Below are 8144 nucleotides of genomic sequence, written 5' to 3' on the forward strand. Positions count from 1 at the left end.
GCTAGGACCCTGTTGGGCATATCTTGCAATCACCTCATGCCACAAGACAGCATCCCGCATAGTAAGCTCGTCAAAGACTTGTTGGGCACTGACAGGAGCATGATGCGAGATGCCTTCAAGCTTCTTGAGTCCCTCTCTTCTCATATGCTGAAAACAATCCAGAGGTTCCTGACCCTAGCCCTATTGGGCGTATCCCACAATCAATGCACTCCAAGAGACAAGATTCTGTGTCCATATCAGCATCTTGTGTAGAACTACATGCCTTTAAGATATACACGTAGGTGATTGCGTCTAGAGATAGCTCTCGCTTCACATATGCTGAAAACAGTTCACAGCTTCCTAGCCCTGGTCCTCTTGTGCATATCCTACATTTAGTGCATTCCAAGAGATGCCGCTCCGAACATAATCTTCTCAAGCACTTTTTGTGCTTTCTCAAGTGCACCACATTTGGTATACATGCGAAGACAGTGCCAAGTACCTTGGTTTTTCCGAAAACCTCTGGCTAACAATATCATCGTGAATTCTTTTGCCCATATCAGCATATGCATAATTTTTGACAACCTCTGGCTAACAATAATATCATGAATTCTTTTGCCCATATCACCATCTACATAATGCCACATGCGATACAAGCGTAGGTGATTGCATTTGGGAGATCTGGTCCTCTCTTTGCATCTGCTGAAAACAACCAAGCGCTCAGACCCTGTTGGGATATCTTGCAATCACTGCATTCCACTAGACGACATCCCGCATAGTAAGCTCATCAAAGACTTGTTGGGCACTGATAGGAGCATGATACAAGATGCCTTCAAGCTTCACGTGTAGGTGATTGCATCCGAAGATAGCTCCTGCTTCACATCTGCTGAAAACAGTTCACAGCTTCCTAGCCCTGGTCCTCTTGTGCATATCCTACATTTAGTGAATTCCAAGAGATGCCCCTGCGAACAATAAGCTTCTCAAGCACTTTTAGTGCTTTCTCAAGTGCACCACATTTGGTATACATGCCAAGAGAGTGCCAAGTACCTTGTTATTTTCCGAAAACCTCTGGCTAACAATATCATCGTGAATTATTTTGCCCTTATCAGCACATGCATAATTTTCGACAACCTCTGGCTAACAATATCATCATGAATTCTTTTGCCCATATCACCATCTACATAATGCCACATGCGATACAAGCGTAGGAGATTGCATTTGGGAGAGCTGTCCTCTCTTTGCATCTGCTGAAAACAACCAAGCGCTAGGACCCTGTTGGGCATATCAAGCTTCACCTGTAGGTGATTGCATCCGGAGCTTGAGGCCCTCTCTTTGCATATGCTAAAACAATCCAGAGGTTCCTGACCCTAGCCCTATTGGGCGTATCCCACAATCAATGCACTTCAAGAGACAAGATTCCGGAGAGTCCGAGCGCTCGGTTGTTTTTTGGCCCATGCCTTGTTGGGCGTATCCCACAATCAATGCACTCCAAGAGACAAGATTCCGAAGAGTCCGAGCGCTTGGTTGTTTTTTGGCCCATACCAACATCTTGCATGATGTGAGATGTCTTCAAGCTGCACGTGTAGGTGATTGCATCCGAAGCTGGAGGCCTTCAAGCTGCACGTGTAGATGATTGCATCCGAAGAAGAAAACAATCCAGAGCTTCGCGCTCTCTCTCTGTCTCTCTCTCTCCTCCGTGCACCTCATTCTCTCTCTAAGATATGCTCCACTCGTTTTCCAACTGCCTTTCGCCCTTTTGCTTTCTTGACAATAATTATATCTCTCCAATGGGATTCTCTCTCTCCTCCGTGCACCTCATTCTCTCTCTCTTCGCGGCTATGATATGCTCCACTCGTTTTCCAACTGCCTTTCGCCCTTTCGCTTTTTTGACAATAATTATATCTCTCCAATGGGATTCTGCCAAGTGGCATAGGTATGCTTGCAACATTCTCAAATACAATATTACATAATCAAGGTAAAAAAGGGGAAACTACTAGATATATACCCCTAGGTGTGTGTAAATATGTTCAAAATTTAGTTTTTAGCTATCTTAAATAAATACAAGATATCGGAACATCCTATGATTTTTCGGATAATTTTTGGAGTGATTTGCTATTTTTTTGTTATTTCTTTGCTATTTTTCTCTTTTTATTTTCTAATAAATAGTAATAAGCCGCCAAAAATAAAACAGAGATACAAGAAATATTTCCTAATATTAGGAAACCCGCAAGAATTTTCAGAATGGATTTCCAATGTCAACAGGTCAGGTTGCGGAAAATGACGGAAACCATATTTTTAAAGCGAAAAGGCTCAAAGTGCAAAAGTGATGGAATTTGGCCATACGGTGTCCAAATCGCAAAATTTTTGATCCGTAGGTCATCTAACATGTGAGTTGGGACTAACCATGGGGGTGGTTGCACTTGCACATCCTAAGCCCCAGGTATGTATACCCCAAGCCCTCATTTCTAAGCTCATTTGCTACTTGTCCTTGTGAAAGAGAGCTTGAGAGAGCATATTGCTACCTGCTTCCACATGCCACCTGCTTCCACATTGCAGTCATGGCTACCATGAGGGGTAAGTACGAATACTTTTCAAGTCATTTAATGCTTGTTTGACTCATTTACAAGCACGTAACAAGCACACACAGTGCTGGGAAGGCACAATCCCGTAGAAAACACAGCAGACTCTAGAGACCTCAGAGATAGGTCTAATAACAATGCCACATAGGCATATGCTAACCCGGAAGGCCGAGACCAACACAGAGTCAGCAGATGGCTTTAGGAGTCTGGGAAGACACCACACCCAATGTGGATGTCAAAAATGACATCCACATTGGACTTCACAGAGACCTCAGAGATAGGTCTAATAACAATGCCACATAGGACTTCACAGAGACCTCAGAGATAGGTCTAATAACAATGCCACATAGGACTTCACAGAGACCTCAGAGATAGGTCTAATAACAATGCCACATAGGCATATGCTAACCCGGAAGGCCGAGACCAACACAGAGTCATCAGATGGCTTTAGGAGTCTGGGAAGACACCACACCCAATGTGGATGTCAAAAATGACAAGTGACCACACCAAAAGGGTGTATAGGGCCTAGCTACAATGTCCCAACACAAAACTCCAATTGCATGTCACTCCTTTGATCCCCCAGACAATAAGCACTCTTACTGTCTCTAAGGGATTTTTGGCCAATTTCTCAACTTTGAGCACATATGCACCTCAATATACATCAATATACATGCATTTGACCCACAAAATCACAAAAGCCCCATCCTTAGACCAAAATCCAAGCTCATTAGTCTGCCAACATCAATCCTGGTGAAGAAACCATGATACCCAATTCCAAGTTGAGAGCCAAGCTCCACAATTGCTTCTTAGAGCCTCTATGAGCCATCCATAAAGCTACATTCTCAAAAAGTTCAAAAAATGCTCAAGAGACAGTAAGCGCTCTTACTGTCTTCCATGTCTAGACTACTACCAGAGTTTCCAGATAGCTCCTATACATCACCATGATTACATTGGCTAAGCCTCCTACCAAGTAAAAATGCAAAAAACCATCACTTAGCCATTTCAGTCACACCAGCTAGACAACTCTGGACCTACTGTTGCCAAGGAGCATCACACTATCAAAGTCATCACATCAAAAATCATCAAATGATGCCTTCCAGCTAACCCTAGCATTACAGATAAAAAAAAACCAGCTCCATATCACTCTGGAGACAGTAAGCGCTCTTACTGTCTCAATGCCCAGAAGTTCACTTGCACCCCATCAAAAGATGTATCTAGCCTCATTGCACAACGTTTGTGAAACCACAAGCACTATGCATCAAAATTTCACTAAGTTACCTATTTATACAGCTCACCTACCATCTAGGGTTTGCCATATATCATGGTATATTGCTCCATATTACACCAAAATTGGGGAGTACACTCCACATGCATTGTATCACATGCCTATGCACTCATTGTCACCTCAAAGTGCCAAAAACACCTACTGGAGACAATAAACACGCTCACTGTCTGGTGTTGCTAAATTGTCAGTTTTAGTGTTTTGGGCTTGCAAGCATGCTTTATACATATATTTTGAGTGTTACTTGAATTTGATGATCATCAAAGATTCAGTTGAAGCTCCTATCCAGCACTCTGACTAGACACTGACAACTTTCAAGTTGGTGGTCTGTTTATAGGGAAAATGCAAGAAGAAAAGAGTCCAGCCAAGAGACCCAGAAGAAAGTCCATCAAGCAAGAATTAGAAGAGATGCCCCCTTATACTATCCTGAAGAGGACAATGAAGGAAGCAACCACCTACCTAAAGAGAGAGATTTTGGAAGCACACAGTGCAACCATATATGAGGGAATATTCATAACCCCAGACAACCAACTGGTGGATGTCCCCCTAACCCCAAGAGAAGTCTACGGGCTCACCAGCCAGCACCAAGATGACTTGGAAAAAGTGGATCTGCATAGGTATTTTGAAATGGAGCCGTGCGGAGTAGATTTACAGAGAGCTTATGAGCTTCTGCACACATTTCAAGTAGATGGCATTGCCCATATCACCAATATGGCCAATGAAAAATTCCAAGTACACATAAGCCAAGAAGTTATTGCAGCTGCATTGAACCTGTCAAACACGGGGATGCCAATGAGGGCTCGACATGAAAGAGAGCCAAATACATTTGTAAAGCGGGATTCAACCGCTACATTTGATAGCATTATCTGCCAGAGGGCTCGGTTCCCCACCCGGATTTATCAACACTTCTTCCATATTACAGATAAAAGACCGCCCCGCTTCACCACCCCCAACCATGCAGTGGCTACTACATTCTCATGGGCTTGCCGACAACATGCCCCTGTGGATATATATCATCCACAGTACATTCATTATAATCTCCTTCACCTCCGAAGAAAGGGCCCTGTCAAATATTTAGCTGCACCCGAAGTTCTGACAAGAATTGCATATGAGGCCATTGGGGCCACAACTCAGCTACCACATGCTCCCTCCCAACAAGATTGGTTACAAGATATTGATTCCTCTAACGACGAGCCACCCAAGCCGAAGGCTAAGCCAGTGAGGGCAGGATTAAGAAGGAGGTTAGTGACATTGCAAGAAGAGGAGGAGGAAGAAGAGGAAACACATCATGAAGCCTCGCAACCAGAAAGTGATTCCGAAGAGGAAGAACAAGCGGGAACCTCTTCTAAACCACAACCAACACAAGCATCAGAGCCGGAGACTGAGGGAGAGGAAGAAGAACACACCCCATTGATGACAAGGAAAAGGAAAATACCTCCCACAGCTCCAGTACAAGAGGATCCACTACAAAAGAAGGCTCGCCTTGAACACCTAAAAGAAGCATACAAGAAGCAACGGGTACTAGCCGGTGACCTTGAGGAGCAGTGGAATCCACGAGAACCACGCGTCAAAAAGCCCTCAGTCACCATGGCCGAAGAGGACCTCCTTCTCAAAGCATATCTAAAGGAAGAGGAGGAAAGACTTGCCAAAGAGAGGATGGAAAGAATGGGGGGCTCAACAGCATATGAACCACTTGTAACAGACCAACAGCCTCCATCTCCTCCTCCACAACCTGAAGAGCCACACATATCAGAAGCAAAACCTTGACAAGCAACACAAACAGAGCCTGAGATAGCTAAAGACGAAGCTCAGAAGCAAAAGCAAGATTCAACTCAATTGAGTGGAGAAATTGTGGCAAGAAAGGTATCTGTCTCTGTAACAAGAACTTACATGCTAAGTCAAAAATATGCAGGACTTGAAGGAGAGGGAGAGCTAGAGGTCCAAAGTGCTCCAATTATTGTCAACCTCGAAGATGATGAAGCGGCTCCGCCTCCAAAGGAAGAAACTGTCAAGCTTGCTATGCCAGAGAAGCAAAAAAAAGCTGAAAGTCTAGCTCACACACCAATAGCTGAATCATCAAAGGCACAAGAAGACACATCTGCAGTACCACTTATATTCCACACTCCGCCAGCAGTGGTCCCACCGCCGATGCAGACCTTCGGTCAAGGCTTGGACTTCTTTGCTTCTCAGATTACAATGATGACCGAAGGAATGAAGCATCAGGCCAGGCAGCTTGAGCAAGAAACAGCTACAAAGAGCTTGCAGCTTGAAAAGGCACTCCAAGAAGTAGCTCAACTGAAAGAACAGCTAGCCAACACTAATGATGAGCTAAGAAAACTACATACTCAGTTTACAGCAGAAAAGGAGCTGCATCAGAAAGCAAGACATGAGTATAGTGGACTCAAATTTATGTATGGTCTGGGCACGGATCACACCACTTCCTTAAAGGCCCAAGTCCAGCTTCAAAGTGAACTCATCAACAAGCTCAAAGGCTATGCAGCAGCTGAGGCCACCTCCTCCTCAGCTCAAATAGCTATGCAAGAAAAAGATGAGAAAATAGAAGAGCTCGAGAAGAAGCTGAGGATGGAAGCCTTCCAGAGAGAAGAGCTGGTAGCTCAATCTATGCTACAAAAAGACCAACTACTTCTAGAAAATGCAAATTTAAAGCAACAGTTGGCACTCTTAAAAGCTTCAAGTTCACGGCCAAATATAGCGCCTACATCTACCAGGCCTGAAGCCAGGCCACTAGAGATAGAAGGGACTATACAGCAAGAGATGCCTCCAGAGGAACCAATATCTGCACCTGCCTACAGAGCCAGAGCCTACTACAGCTGAAGTAGCAGACAAAGAGCTTACATTGAATGAATTGGCAGAGCTGCAGTTAAGAGAGCGCATGGAGACCCTCCATGAGAGGTATCATTGGAAGAGCCTAAGCTGGGAGCAGCGTATACTACACTCTGCAAATGTCGCTCACCTAACTCCCCATCAGATAAATGAAGCTTGGTATGTGCGCATGCTTCCCTTTCCACTGATGAAGTTTGAATCTCTTGATTTCAAGCAGAGTATATTAGATGAGCTTAAAAGGACGGCAGAGGAGCAGCAGATGCTGGAGAAAAGTCTTGAACCTACATGGCGACAGAGATGGCTTAAGAAGCATCCAGAATTTCTTATCCATCAAGTCCATGCACCTAGATACATTAAAGAAGATCCTACAGTCTGCCCCTGTCCGCGAGTATACACATGGCAAGAGTTTGAGCACCTTCAGAAGGAGCATCCCACTTGGATGAACTATCCACTACTGCCAGCTCCTAAGCCATGTGACTACCTTACAGAAGAATATATGATCAGATCATTGACTGAAGCTGAGGAAATGTACAGAGGTCTCCCAGACCTATCTACAGGCATGCTAAGGAAAATATGTCGGATGCTACTAACCTGTATACAGGTATACCACCAGACGGAGTTAACCGACACTCCCTGGTTGGGTTTTTTGGAGGGTACAAGAGGCCTATACTATGATTTATCCGGCCAACCAGATGAAGTCATTTTGCATGGATTTTTTGCTCGTCTAATGTTTTTTCCCAGCTACTACCTCCAAACATTCGAAGAGGCTTTCTACACCGGCTTCTTCTCCTATAATTCAAAGATCTTCAACATCGAAGTCGCAGACCTTAGAGCAAGATATGTAATTTATACAGCAATCGAGTTGAAGCATGGGATCCAGAATATCCCACTATCATCCATTGAAAAGGAGAAGAAGGCCCAGTTCAAAGCGGCCCTTAAGCTTATGGCAGGGCACAGATTAGAAAGATGTCCACTCAATTGGACAGATGAAATGCCAAGCGCTTAAACACACTCCACAACAACCCCATATCGAGGACGACTTGGTTTAGGAGGGGGGGACTGTTGCAGGTTAGCAACGGTGGATAGCGGCCACCACTACATCAAGTCAAATCCCCGCCTTTTTGTATTAATTTTCTGCTTTGAAGTCGGGCTCGTAATATTTTTGCTATTCAAATGTAAAGAGTTTATCTTTTGGGGCCATGGGCTTCCAAGTTGTATTGATTCCCAACTCAAGCACACAATTGATTATTGAGCCATGTATCTATGGGAAACCCTCCTCCCACAAGACCTAAGTATAAAGGTCAAAATGAAGGGTTTTGTAGGAGGGATTTTATGAGTTAAAAAAACTCTCTGTGCGGGCACCTTATCTTTTTTTTTTTTTTTGCATCTTCTTTGATTGCTATCTTGTGCTGCACGAGTCGCATTGCAGAACCGAGACCACAGGCGCGTTCAGCTCATCGAGC

General features: G+C 44.3%; 1 pseudogene; it reads left to right on the forward strand.

Annotated features, from left to right (window-relative positions):
* Positions 1-5424: 5424 nt before the first annotated feature.
* On the forward strand, positions 5425-7687 carry LOC147451992 (uncharacterized; annotated as a pseudogene).
* Positions 7688-8144: the final 457 nt, after the last annotated feature.

Source organism: Adiantum capillus-veneris, chromosome 8 (genome assembly GCF_014529385.1).
Source record: "Adiantum capillus-veneris isolate H3 chromosome 8, ASM1452938v2, whole genome shotgun sequence".
Classification (NCBI taxonomy): Eukaryota; Viridiplantae; Streptophyta; class Polypodiopsida; order Polypodiales; family Pteridaceae; genus Adiantum; species Adiantum capillus-veneris.